The sequence below is a fragment of the Hibiscus syriacus genome, unplaced genomic scaffold (assembly GCF_006381635.1).
Source record: "Hibiscus syriacus cultivar Baekdansim isolate YM2019G1 unplaced genomic scaffold, ASM638163v2 tig00112285_pilon, whole genome shotgun sequence".
NCBI lineage: Eukaryota > Viridiplantae > Streptophyta > Magnoliopsida > Malvales > Malvaceae > Hibiscus > Hibiscus syriacus.
Genome location: NW_024063293.1, coordinates 4,056,727 through 4,071,598, shown reverse-complemented (window position 1 = coordinate 4,071,598; position 14,872 = coordinate 4,056,727). Strand labels below are relative to the sequence as shown.

The 14,872-nt window shown below is 33.4% G+C and overlaps 1 pseudogene; it reads right to left on the bottom strand.

Moving 5' to 3' along the window:
* On the bottom strand, positions 1-11,274 carry LOC120177340 (annotated as a pseudogene).
* Between the last annotated feature and the right edge of the window lie 3,598 nt (positions 11,275-14,872).

Genomic DNA, 14,872 nt, shown 5'->3' with positions numbered 1-14,872 from the left:
CAAGGAGTTGAACATCCTTTGAGGTAGAGCTGTTTCGGAAAAACCCCTGGATCATTACATTATAACAAATGCTATCAGGCAAACAATCATTATCTCCCATACTCCTAAACTACGGGTGTGCCTCATCTGGCAATCCCTCTTTACATAATCCATTAATCATTATAGTATGTGTAAGCATTGGGTTTTAGACTGTTGGCAGACAGTTCATCAAACAATTCCTTTGCGAATTCAATATCCCCTCCTTTGCACACGCCATCAATTAGGATACTATAAAAGATAACATCGTGTTCCAACCCACTATTCCGCATTGCTTGAAAAAATTTCAATGCCTCATTAAGTTTACCACTTTTGCAAAAACCATCCAACAAAATCGAATAGGTCACTCGACTTGGAACTAGTCCAGAAGCAAGCATCTTCCTTAAAAGTTTGCATGCAGCAGAAACTCTCCTTAATTGACACATGCCTCGCATTAGAGTGTTATATGTGACAGTATTCAGGGTTGGTCCTGTTCGAGATATTTCATGAAAGAGTTTCATTGCTTCGTCGAACCTTTTCGTTTTGCAATATCCGTTAATCATGATGTTGTAACTGTAACCCCCAGACCGATGCGGGTAGCCCGATCCGATCCTGGAAGTCATATTAGGGCCACCGGAGCGATCCACTGTAAAAATAGCAGAAAATTTAAAACTTTTTATCAGAACATGTAAACTTATAAAATCATTTATCACTATTTAAGGATAAAACAGATTTCCAAACTCGTATATAAATCAAAATACAATTATATGCCCCCTAATCACAAGTACCATACTCTGCAACCACGCCGGAAGAACTCCCTTACTGAAGTCGATAGATGCACTGGTACAATTGTTTTGAACCTGAAAAGGTGAGTAATAGAGTGAGCTTCGAAAAGCTCAGTAATACAGAACTACCAGATGATGCTGATGAACGTGCAGATACAGATATATATATTCCTTATTGTTTCCGAACATTTACAGATTTTTATACTGAGCAGAGATCATACTGATATTTCAGGTGGTAACGGACAATGAGCTTTCAGTTCAGAGAAATTTAGGATGACTGAGTTCATGAGATCAGAATAGGTTACTAGTGTTCCCAAAAACCATGTAACTTTTCAGATCTTTTTAAAACATATATTATATACCCCCATCCCAACACAAATAATGTGTAGGTTCCCCAGAACCATACACCCAACCCAAACAACATATAAGGCCCTGAGCACAAAGCGAGGAACCTGCGAAAATTCTTCCTTCAACAATACCCCCCAATTAAAACATTTTTCCGTCATTAAACGGAGATATCAGAAATCAAAACAGAATTCAGAACAGATATTAGAACAGAATCCATATAAGAAATCAGAACATAATTCAGGTCATGTATCAGAACAGAATTCAAGTCGAAAATCAGATAAAATAATTATATGATTAGGGAACACACCAGAGTTTACAATTATTATTCGGAGGTACTGAATAATCTTATCGGGCAGAGAAACGTAAATCTTCAGTTTACCAATAGAATGCCGGAAATTAGAATCACTATTAGAGAGTTGTTAACTGACAAAATCATCGGTTTTCAGGATATGATCATCGGGATCATCTTATTCGTACATTTTTCTGAAGCTCTACGAAATTTGAAGGTATTCAGAATCTTTACAATCTATGACGATTAATCCGATTACCAAATATTCTTATCCACAAATCATCATCTGAGTCATCACTGAATAGATCTTAAGGAGACAAGCAAATATTCTGATGGTCTTTATTTTATTTCCATGTTTCAACTATACCATGAAATGTTGACGTACTTGATTTGTGGTTCATAATCCATAGGGATGATACATCATATAAGTTCATCCGAGTTTCCAAACTTATTCCAATCTCTTACTTAATCCTCAGTCATTGAGGTTACTTAGTTCATTTAACATTCAAGTCCAATCCAGTTACTTCGGGGATTTTCCAGAATAATTTAAACGTTCCTGAATTTCAGATACATGTTGTACTTCCATTCCATTCAATTTGGTCTTCGTGGTTGATTTGTCGAACAAACGTCCAATTCTTAGTACTGAATACGATCTAGATCTTAGCTGAACTGAATACTTCCAAAATTTGTCATCGAGCCAAACTTGAGAAGACGAACACATATTCCAGTAATATCTATGCCATTCAGGTATTGACATAGCTTTAGGGTTGATCTACTCACTTAAATTATTTTCCATTACCTTTAAAGGTAGTCCAATACCTATGCTTACTTGGATTCCTTAATTAATCCAAGACATTTACTAAATTTAGGCCATAAGGGTATTTTGGTAATTTTGATGTTCAGTTTTATTCCATTCATTTCAGAGCTCGAGGATATTCAATCATTCCTGAGCTTGGTGATATTCTTGGGTCATTTCCATTATAGGGGTATTTTGGCCATTTTACAGATATACAGTATTTCAATCTTTTCCTTCCATCCGATCTTATTATTTAATTCAATCTTATCATTTACTTCAGTCCTTTCGAACAATTCTGACAGCAGAATACCCCCGATAAATTACTCTTCAAGTATTTACTCATTATTCGAATATTTTCAGGTCAAGGATTTTCCAGAATAATTTAAACGTTCCTGAATTTCAGATACATGTTGTACTTCCATTCCATTCAATTTGGTCTTCGTGGTTGATTGTCGAACAAACGTCCAATTCTAGTACTGAATACGATCTAGATCTTAGCTGAACTGAATACTTCCAAAATTTGTCATCGAGCCAAACTTGAGAAGACGAACACATATTCCAGTAATATCTATGCCATTCAGGTATTGACATAGCTTTAGGGTTGATCTACTCACTTAAATTATTTTCCATTACCTTTAAAGGTAGTCCAATACCTATGCTTACTTGGATTCCTTAATAATCCAAGACATTTACTAAATTTAGGCCATAAGGGTATTTGGTAATTTGATGTCAGTTTTATTCCATTCATTCAGAGCTCGAGGATATTCAATCATTCCTGAGCTTGGTGATATTCTTGGGTCATTTCCATTATAGGGGTATTTTGGCCATTTACAGATATACAGTATTTCAATCTTTCCTTCCATCCGATCTTATTATTTAATTCAATCTTATCATTTACTTCAGTCCTTTCGAACAATTCTGACAGCAGAATACCCCCGATAAATTACTCTTCAAGTATTTACTCATTATTCGAATATTTTCAGGTCAAGTGTCTTCTCAGACTTACAAACGGATATCAGGAATTTTCCTGCACTAAGTCGGGATTAACAATTAAATTCGTACTTAATCGAGTTAAGTACGAATCCTCTAAGTATTTTCTCATTCAAAGTCATCTCAGACTATTCTACTCTTAAGGACATTTCCGTAATTTCTTAACAGATAAGTTCGATATTAGCTCTTAACGAAAATAATATAATTTAGAGATCCTATGATTAATTGCTTTCTTGAACACTCTCTGATCTTGAAATAATTCCTTAACACACTTCTAGTATCTTGCATAAACCCTTGGGTTAAAAACCATAATTTCTAAGTATAACTATCATTTTTTATGCACATCAATATTTTGATTGTATCAATATGTCTTTTCAGATTATAATCCACTTCCAGGACAATTCTTATCATTTTCCAATATAAGGGTAATTTCATATTTTTACATACGAAGTATTCTCATAATTTCCCATCCAAGTACCTTTAACATTTAACCTTGATGATATAAAATATAATTTACAAATCCATGTTGATTTCTTTATCACTATTAACAAACTTGTAATTTAATTCTAACAATTTTAATATCTTATATTAGTCATTCGATCGTATTCAGTTACAAAATTTCTACCACATTCATATCGAGTGAATAAATTATTCAACTCCACAAAAGTGACCAACATTATCTTATTCATGCATTTACCAATATCAACATGTTCCATAAAGCATAAAGAGGTAGTAAAGTATTACCTCGATTTCCCTGTAATACTGATCGACCATAAAATTCCATTAGAATGCCTTTGATCTTCAATTCAACTTCCAATAATCCCTCAGATACAAATCAACATAAATTATATCAGAAACGAAGCTTAATTACGATAAACGGATCGAATCGGGTGATAAATCAGTGAAAGATGGCTTACCGGGTTCGAATTTAGCGAAACGGACTTCGGATTCGGATTCAAGACGTCGAAAGCATAAAATATGACTTTTCGAAAATTTGGAATTTTCGGTCAAAATCAAAGTCAACGGGTTTGACTGCGAATTTTGAGGCCTTCGGGTCCGGATTTCGAGAAACAGACTGCGTAATCGGATTTGGAACGTCGAAAAATATCAGGATAAGTATACTCGGTCAAAAACAAAGGTCGTTTAATGCTCGGTCAAAGCCAGTCAAAGTTTTGGTCAACAGTGGTCAACGCCGGTCAACAGTCAACGAGTCAACAGGTCGAGTCAACGGGTCGGGTAAACAGGTCGGATCAACGGGTCGGGTTATGACCGGTCAAAACAGTTCCAAAACCGGTCAAACCGGTCACTTTTTCCTTCCCCACGCGCAGTAGCGAGTGGGGCGCGTGGGGGGCGGAGAACAGTGCTAAAATCTCGGAAAAATTTCTAAAAATTATTTTGAGCGATTTCGAGATACTTACAAAGCTCGGTTCACAATTTTGAACGGCGGAGAGCTCGATTTCAACAAATCGGAAACTTTGACCGCTTCACCTCCTCACGAGCCGCCGTCGACGGAGACCAAGGATGACACCGGAAAACTCGTAACGATGCAACGAACACGATGGTGCGGGAGGTGTCGTAAACGGAATGACCTGATCATCGTGAATCGATGAAAAACCAACTAAAACCGAGTTATTACCGACGATACTTCTGATTGAAATTCACGACGAACGGCGATGATTCACGATGAAAGGTTTGAGGGATTTTGTTCCTCGATTGACAACGAACACGATGGTGGTTTCGGCTCGTCGTTTGGAGGTCGGACGGCGAGTAGATCGGAGTTGGAAGTTGGGTTGTTGGAGAGGGAAAACTGAAAAATTTTATGTTTCAGCGCACGGGATAGAGTTTATAATTCTCTCCTATAGGAAATTGGCTAAACCAAGAGTTTAGTCACTGAACTTCCTGCACTTCATAAAACGGTCTGCCAACTTTAAAAATTTACAATTTAATCCACAGTTTCTTTTAAAATACCAAATTAAATCCACCACTTTATAATTTCTTAATTTTAGCCCCTAAATTGGGGTGTTACAATTCTCCCCTCCTTAAAAAAATTTCGTCCTCGAAATTCATTCATGTCACATAATTACATAAATGAAACTTCCATCAGTTCTTTCAAATATAACAATAGCTTTTACAAAAGTACGGTTCCTCCACTTATCCTTAACCAGCTGAGCATACATTATTATCATAAATTTTCCTTATTTCAATAAAAGAGTCCGAACGAAAATTTTTCGAGTAATCAATCTCTTTAGTCATAGATGCACTGGTACAATTGTTTTGAACCTGAAAAGGTGAGTAATAGAGTGAGCTTCGAAAAGCTCAGTAATACAAAACTTAACATAATACGACTAATTTGGTAATTAATTTATGTTAGGGTGATATTTGTGTAAAATGGTCGACTGTTGAACGTTAACCGTTGACCGACGTTGAGCACAGTTGACCAGAACTTTAACTGGATTTGACCGGGTATTAAACGACCTTCGACTTTGACCGAGTATATCTATCATGACATTTTTCGACGTTCCAAATCCGATTCCGCAGTCCGTTTTTCGAAATTCGGACCCGAAGGCCTCAACATTTCTAGTCAAACCCGTTGACTTTGATTTTGACCGAAAATTCCAAATTTTTGAAAAGTCATATTTTATGCTTTTGACGTCCTGAATCTGAAGTCCGTTTTTTCAAATTCGAACCCAATAAGCTATTTTTCACTGATTTATCATCCGATTCGATCCGTTTTTCAGAATTAAACTCCGTTTTTTTTATGTAATTTCTGTTGATATGGATCCGAGGAAATATTGGAAGGTGATTTCAAGATCGAGGGCGTTCGAATGGAATTTAATGGTTGATCAGTATTGCACGGAAATCGAAGTAATACTTTACTACCTTTGATCAGTATTGCACGGAAATCGAAGTAATACTTTACTACCTCTTTATGCTTTATGGAATATGTGAATATTGGTAAATGCATGAATAAGATAATGTTGGACACTTTTGTAGAGTTGATTAATTTCTACACCCGATCTGAATACGATAAAAAGGTTCATTAATTGATTATGGAGCAGATGACTTTTATAAGAGATTGAGAGATTGCTATAATTAAATTACAAGTTTTGTGATTAGTGATAAAGGAATCAGTCTTGGATTTGTAACTTATATTTTATATCAACAAATGTTAAATACGAAAGATACTCAGATGATAAATTATGAGAATACTCTGGTTGGATAAAATTACGAAAATACCCTTATGTTGTAGGATGACAAGAATTGTCCCTGAAAGTTTGTTAATAACTCTGAAAATGCATATTGATCCGGTAAAAAATACTGATGTGCATAAGAAATGTTAGTTTTGCATAGGAAATGCAGATAACCGGTTTTTAACCCTAAGAGGGTTTATGTGCGATACTATAAGTCTGTTAAGGAATCATTTCAAGATTTGAGAATTTTCCGAAAAGAAATTAACCATAGGATCTCTAAATTATATTTATTTTTATTAAGAGTAAATACTGAAATTATCTGGTTAAGAAATTACGAAAATGCCATTGTGAGATAAAATAGTCCGAGTTGACCTTAAATGAGAAAGTTCTTTGAGGATTCATATTTAACTTGATTAAGTACATATTTGATTGTTAAGATCCTGACATAGTGCAGAAAAAATTCATGATATTTCGTTTGTAAAATCTGAGAAGACATTTAACCCGAAAATATCCGAGTTATGAGTAAATACCTAAAGAACAAATTATCGAAGGGTGCTCTTTTATCAGTATTGTTCGAAGGGAATGAAATAGATGATAAATTGGAATTAAATAATAAGACTGGATGGAAAGAAAAGATTGAAATATCGTAGATCTATAAAATGACCAGAATACCCCTGTAATGGAAATAACCTAAGAATATCACCAAGCTCATGAATGATTGGATATCCTCGAGCTCTGAAATGAATGAAATAAAACTGAACACCAAAATTACCAAAATACCCTTATGGCCTATATTAAGTAAATGTTTTGGATTAATTAAGGAATCCAAATAAGCGTAGGTGTTGGACTACCTTTAAAAGTTATGGAACACAGTTTAAGTGAGCCGATCAACCTTAATGATATGTCAGTACCTGAACGGCATAAATATTACTTGAATGCGTGTTTGTCTACTCAAGTTTGGCTCGATGATAATTTTGGAAGTATTCAGCTCAGCTCAATTCTAGATCGCATTCAACACTAAGAATTGAATATTTGTTCGACAAATCAACCACAAAGATCGAATTGAACTAAATGGAAGTACAATATGTATCCGAAATTCAGAAACGTCTGAATTACTCTGGAAAACCCCAAAATAACTGGAATAAACTTGACTGCTAAATAAACTAAGTAACCTCAATGATTGAGGATTAAGTAAGTGAATTGGATAAGTCTGGAAATTCTGATGAGTTTATAAGATGTACTGTCCTTATAAAACATGAACTACAAATCAAGCACGTCAGTATTTCATAATATCGAAGAAGCTTGAAAATGAAATAAAGACCATTGGAAGATCTATTCAGCGATGATTCTAAAGATGATCTATGGACAAGAATTTGTGGCATTAAATAGTAAATACCCTGGAAGGAAAATGAATTGACCAGTCGACATAAATTGTTTTGGTTCTGAATCTTCGTTCTCAAGTTATTCGATTATCCGATCAATTGACATGGATGTAAAGGATTCTGAATACCCTTCTGATTACGTACAACTTCTGAAAACTGTCCGAATAAGATATGATCTTGATAATTCACATTCTGAATAACTGATGATTCCGTCAGTTAATGAACTTTTCCAATAGTATTTCTAACTTCCAGTATTTTATCGATATACTGAAAATCCGTGTTTCTCTGCCTGCTAAGATTATTCAGTACCTCTGAATAATATCTGTAAACTCTGGTGTGTTCCCTAATCATATAAATATTTTATCTGATTTCCGACTTGAATTCTGTTATGATACATTACCTGAATTCTGTTCTGATATCTGATCTGAATTCAGTTTTGATTTCTGATATCTACGTTTACCGACAGAGAAATGTTTTATCTTGGTGGTTTATTGTTGGAGGAAGATTATCTGCAGGCTTCTCGATTGTGTGCTCAGAGCCTCACTGGTTGTACGGGGTGTATGGTTCCGGAGAACCTACACAAACAGATTGTGAAAGGATGGGGGTGTATATATATATGTTTTAAAATAAAAATCTGTATATTTTTACAGGTTTTACGGGAACACACTAGATAACCTATTCTGATCTCCTAAACTCAGTCATTCGAAATATTTATCTGAACTGAAAGCTCATTGTCTGTTACCATCTAAAATATCAGTAGGATCTCCGATCAACATAAAAATCTGTACATGTTCGGAAACAATAAAAAAACATATGTTTATCTGTATCTGTACGTTCTTCAACATCATCTGGTAGTTCTGTATTACTGAGCTTTCCGAAGCTCACTCTATTACTCAACATTGTAGGTTAAAAGAATTGTACCAATGCAACTATCACCATCAGTAAGGAAGTTCTTCCGGTGTTATTTCCAGAGCACGGTATGTAATTGTATTTTGTTTTATATGTGAGTTTGAAATTCTGTTTTAATTTTACATACCGATTAATGATTTTATGAATTTACATGTTTTGATAAAAAAATTTAAATTTTCCGCTATTTTTACAGTGGGTCGCTCCGGTGGTCCTAATGTGACACCTCAGATCAGATCGAGTTACCCGCATCAGTCTAAGGGGGTTACACAATGAGTAGATAAAGATAACGCCAGGAAAGCAGGTCACATTCATGTTTATAAGGTACGTCAACTAAGACTGGAAATACACTTTAGCACTCAACATAGCTCTAAAGAAAAACAATTAATTTGTCACAACAATGAAAGTGGTTATGATCGAGTTTATTCACATTCACAACTATGATCATTACACTAACAACCCAACATTTTTAAATCGAGATCGATTTATTAGATTGTAAGAGCAGATCCACATACCAGGTAGCAGTGCATAAATCTGCAGAAAAGCCCTTACCGACCATTTCCTCAAGGAGTTGGGTTGCCTTTGAGGTAGAGCTGTTTCGGAAAAACCCCTGGGTCATTACATTATAAGAGATGCTATTAGGCGAACAATCACTATCTCCCATGCTCCTAAACAACTGGTATGCCTCATCTGGCAATCCCCCTTTACATAATCCATTAATCATTGTATTATATGTGTAAACATCGGGTTTTAGACCGTTGGAAGACAGTTCATCAAACATTCTCTTGGCAAGTTCAATATGCCCAGCTTTCCACATGCCATCAATTAGGGTATTATAAAAGATAATACCGAGTTCCAACCCACTATTCCGCATTGCTTGAAAAAATTTCAATGCCTCATTAAGTTTACCACTTTTGCAAAAACCATCCAACAAAATCGAATAGGTCACTCGACTCGGAACTAGTCCAGAAGCAAGCATCCCCCTTAAAAGTTCACATGCAGCAGAAACTCTCCTTAATTGACACATACCTTGCATTAGAATGTTATATGTGATAGTATTCGGGGTTGGTCCTGTTCGATATATTTCATGAAAGAGCTCCATTGCTTCGTCGAACCTTTTCGCTTTGCAATATCCGTTGATCATGATGTTGTAACTTTGTATATCAGGTGCACAACCTTTCTGAATCATCAACTGAAATACTCTACTAGCTTTATCCATTTCGTTTTGCAAGCAATGGCCGTCTATCAATGCGCTATAGGAAACAACATCAAGCTCAATGCCTTGCTTTCTCATTGTGTCGACAATACCTTCAGCTTTGCAAACCATTCCCTCCTTGCAATAGGTATCAACCAATATACTATATGTGACAACATTAGGTTCAATGCCTTGCTTTCTCATGGAGTCGACAATATCTTCAGCTTTAGAAACCATTCCCTCCTTGCAATAAGCATCAACCAATGTATTATATGCGACAACATTAGGCTCAATGCCTTGCTTTCTCATTGTGTCAATGGTATCTATAGCTTCGAAAATCATACCCTTCTTGCAATACGCGTCGATCAATATACTATATGTGAAAATATCAAGTGAAATACTGTTCTCCCTTATTTCATTTAAAAGCCTCGTTACATCATCTGACTGGCCCAAATTGCACATAGCATGAATTAAGCAATTGTAGACAACAATATTGGGTTGATTTCCCTTAGCCTTCAATTCAGAGAAGAGATCGAGAGCCTCCTTCAGCAACCCGTTCTTACAGAGACAGTCAATAACAGTACCATATGTGACAATATTGGGTTTGAAACCTCTTTCTTCCATCATCCTTAAAAACCTAACAGCTTTGTCGGTATTGCCGATCTTACACAACCCATTAAGTATTGTGCTGTAAACAATCAAATCAGGTTGATACCCTTTTTCAACCATTTCATCAAACAATCCCACAGCCTGGAAAAACTTGCTGTGTTTGCATAGTCCATTAATCAAAGTGGAAAACGTTACGACATTAGGTTCAACACCCAACTTCAGCATTTTCCCCAAAACAGACAATCCAAAATCAAATCGACCTAATTGACAAAAGCAGTTAATTAAGATGCTCAAAGAATAAACATTATGCGGAACTCCAAATAACTCCAGTTGGCTATATACATAGAAACGACAACGGCATAATGTTTCATCCTAACGATGGCTGCCAATACTTTATTGAATTCCACAATTGAAGGCTTTGGGTACTTCTCAATCATCTTATCGAACAAAGCCAAAGCATCATCAACATTATCAAAAAGATCATGATTTTTTGGGTTTCCCTTTACAGGCATTGAATTCTTGCTTAAAGCTTTAATGTGGGAAGCAATGGTGTTAAAAGAAGAGTGGAAAATAGAAAGATTCCTTCCACCATTAACAATAGAACGAAGAATTAATGGAGAATGAAGCTTACCCATATTTTGAAACTGAGCAGAATCGAAGAAAAAGGGCTGAGCTTGAAATTAGCAGTGCTCCAAAAACAGAGAGGAGGAGAGGGAGAATGCCACATATGAAACATAGAAAGAAAGGATGGGTTTTGCCCTTTCGAAATAAACTCCCAAGTATATTACAGGGTAAACTACGTTTTTAGTTCCCACACTATTAATTTTGTTCTATTTTAGTACCTAAATATTTATTTATTTTAAAATCATACTTAACTTTTAGTGTATTCTTCATTTTGGTATCGTATATTTTATGGGTAATTTACATCATTCATCACTCATCTATTTTATCTCTTTTAATTTGGTCACTAAAGTTTAAAAATTTTCAATTTTACTACTCAACTTTTAAATTGCTAATGTTTTAATCACTCTAATTTATTTAATTAATAATTTTTGTGACATGATTTTTTATTATTTTATTAATATATAATAAAAAAATTGAAAGTTAGATTGATTAAATTAGGAGTAATTTTGACGGCGAGGTACCAAAACAAAACAAAAAATAAACGCTAGATATCGTTTTGAAACAAATGAAAGTTTAGATACAAAAATAGGAAAAAAGTGGTAGTTTAGGTACTAAACATATAGTTTACCCTATATTATATGTTGGTATTTAGATATTGGATAAACTACATATTTAGTACTTAAACTATTACTTTTGTTTTGTTTTTTACCTAAATTTTATATTTTTTCAAAACCATACCTAATATTTAGTTTAAGTTTTAATTTGGTACATGTCGTTAAAAAATTAACAGATTGTTGATATGAAATTTTTCTATTTTTTTCCAATGGTGTTGTCTCATTACCTTATGGTGGGTGACACATCAATATCACCGTTAAGTTTTTAAAGGCGATGTACCAAAATGAAACTTAAATTAAACGTTAGGTATGTTTTGTAACAAAATAAGATTTAGGTACCAAAACATAAAAAGTAATAGTTTAGGCACTAATATGTTTACCCTTAGATAGTTCATCCCTCTTTTTAAAATTAAAAATTTAATTATTTTTAAATTAAAACTTAAAATAAATTTATTTTAAAATCTGAATTTATTTAATTATATTTACATAGATTCTAAATGGTTCTAAGTTCAACTTAATTCAAACTGATAGAAATATATAAAAACAAAAAACATAAAAATAATAAACTATTACTTTGTTTTGTTTTTTACCTAAATTTATATTTTTCAAAACCATACCTAATATTAGTTTAAGTTTTAATTTGGTACATGTCGTTAAAAAATTAACAGATTGTTGATATGAAATTTTTCTATTTTTTTCCAATGGTGTTGTCTCATTACCTTATGGTGGGTGACACATCAATATCACCGTTAAGTTTTTAAAGGCGATGTACCAAAATGAAACTTAAATTAAACGTTAGGTATGTTTTGTAACAAAATAAGATTTAGGTACCAAAACATAAAAAAGTAATAGTTTAGGCACTAAATATATAGTTTACCCTTAGATAGTTCATCCCTCTTTTTAAAATTAAAAATTTAATTATTTTTAAATTAAAACTTAAAATAAATTTATTTTAAAATCTGAATTTATTTAATTATATTTACATAGATTCTAAATGGTTCTAAGTTCAACTTAATTCAAACTGATAGAAATATATAAAAACAAAAAACATAAAAATAATCTCATTGTATTATTAGTTATATATTAAATTAAAAATATTTTAATTATTTTTAATGAATTTGTGTCAAATTATCTTATAATCTAAAAAAATTAGGGTAAAATACACAAATGGTTATATGATTATATGACACTACTTTGTTGAGGCTCATAACTATTAAAAGTTATAAAATGGTTCATTAATTATAAAATGATTCGGAGAAGAGAGAGCCTCCTTCAGCAACCCGTTCTTACAAAGTCAATGACAGTGCCATATGTTACAAAATCGGGTACAAAACATCTTTCTTCCATCATCATTAAAAACCTTACAGCTCTGTCGATATTGCCGATCTTACACAACCCATTAAGTATTGTATTGTGAACAATTAAATCAGGTTGATACCCTTTCTCAACCATTTCATCAAACAAAGTCACAGTTTGGGAAAACATGTGTTTGCAAAGTCCATTAATCAAAGTGGAAAAGGTTACAACATTAGGTTCAATACCTAACTTCAACATTTTCCTCAAAATCAATTCGACCTAATTGACAAAAGAAGTTAATGAAGATGCTCAAAGAATAAACATTATGCGAAACTCCAAAAAATTGTATAACATTGAAACAACAACGACATAATGTTTCATCCTAGCAATGGCAGCCAATACTTTAGTGAATTCCACAATTGAAGGTTTTGCGTACTGTCAATACACATTTTCGTCCTACTAGGATTCAAGCTCCTAAAAATAGGATAAAATTTTGCTAGGATTCAAACTCCTAAAAATAGGATAGAGTTCTACTAAGATTTAAATTCTTAAAGATAGGATCCACAAGCACTATAAATAGTCATTGTAACTCACCATTGTAACACACGATTTATGCACAAAACACAGAGGAAAGCACGAAAAATACAAAGGCAAAGCTATTGTAAACGATTCGAAAAGGAAATAAAAGGTAGCATCTTTTAACTTTTTTTTTGCATGTGCACGTTATTTTTCTTGAGATTTGGTTCGAATAACCTAAAACGTGGGTTGCGCCGATGACTAAAAAGGGGTGGGGTTTCGAAATTTCGAACCTAAATCTACTCCCGAGGCATATTCATTTTTTTAAGTATTTAATATTCCCCCAATTACTTCAAAATTTAACCCCTGATTTTTTTTGTTCCAATTTAATCCCTTCATGTTTTAATTCATTTTCTTGATTTCGCATTTTTTTACCTATACTATTTTATTTGTTATTATTTCACTAACAATATATCTATATATTTTATATATTTATTGTTCCTCTTCTTCTTTTTATTCGTATATATATATTATGTACATATAACTACAAATGTATTTTAATGTTTCATTTAACATCTATTTACGTATATTACCTTTTATCATTATTATATATATTATATTATTGCTTCATTTCTTTATGTGTATTTTATTTATTATATATTACCTTTTTTATTTATATTTATATTATTACTATCATTTTATATGCTTTATTTATTTATTTATTATTTTATTTTATTTTATTTCTTTTTATTTTGGTTGAATTTATTTATTTATTTTATTTATTTAATTTTATTTTTTTATATCTAACATGTTTCTCAACTCTTTAAGGGTACATTTTCAATCGAACATAGGTAAGTCTTGGATCGTTATTTTTACCTTTTAATTTAAAATTACAATTTTCTTAATTAAGACAACTGAAAATTACGTAGTACCGAAAGGGCGGTTCAAGGGTGCTAATCCTTCCTTGACCGTAACCGACTCTCGAGCCCGACATATTTCTGGTAAGACGCAGATCAGGTAAGAAATAGGGTATCCGATCAACCCATTTGTTTTAAATAAATGATCGGTGGCGACTCCAATCCATTTACCTAAGTCGAAGCCCAATTCCGGGGGCCCAACCGAAAGACGGTTGCGACAGCTTGACGACTCTGCTGGGGAAGCAGGTAAGCGAGCCAGGCTAAGGTAATTTCCAGTTGTCTTTTTAACGAAAAGGGTAAGTTTGAATTTTAAGGCAACATTTCGATCCTTATTACTTACTTCTGGTTATATTTTTTTCGAGTAAATAGTTGGACTGACCGTTTTCTAATGATTTCAAC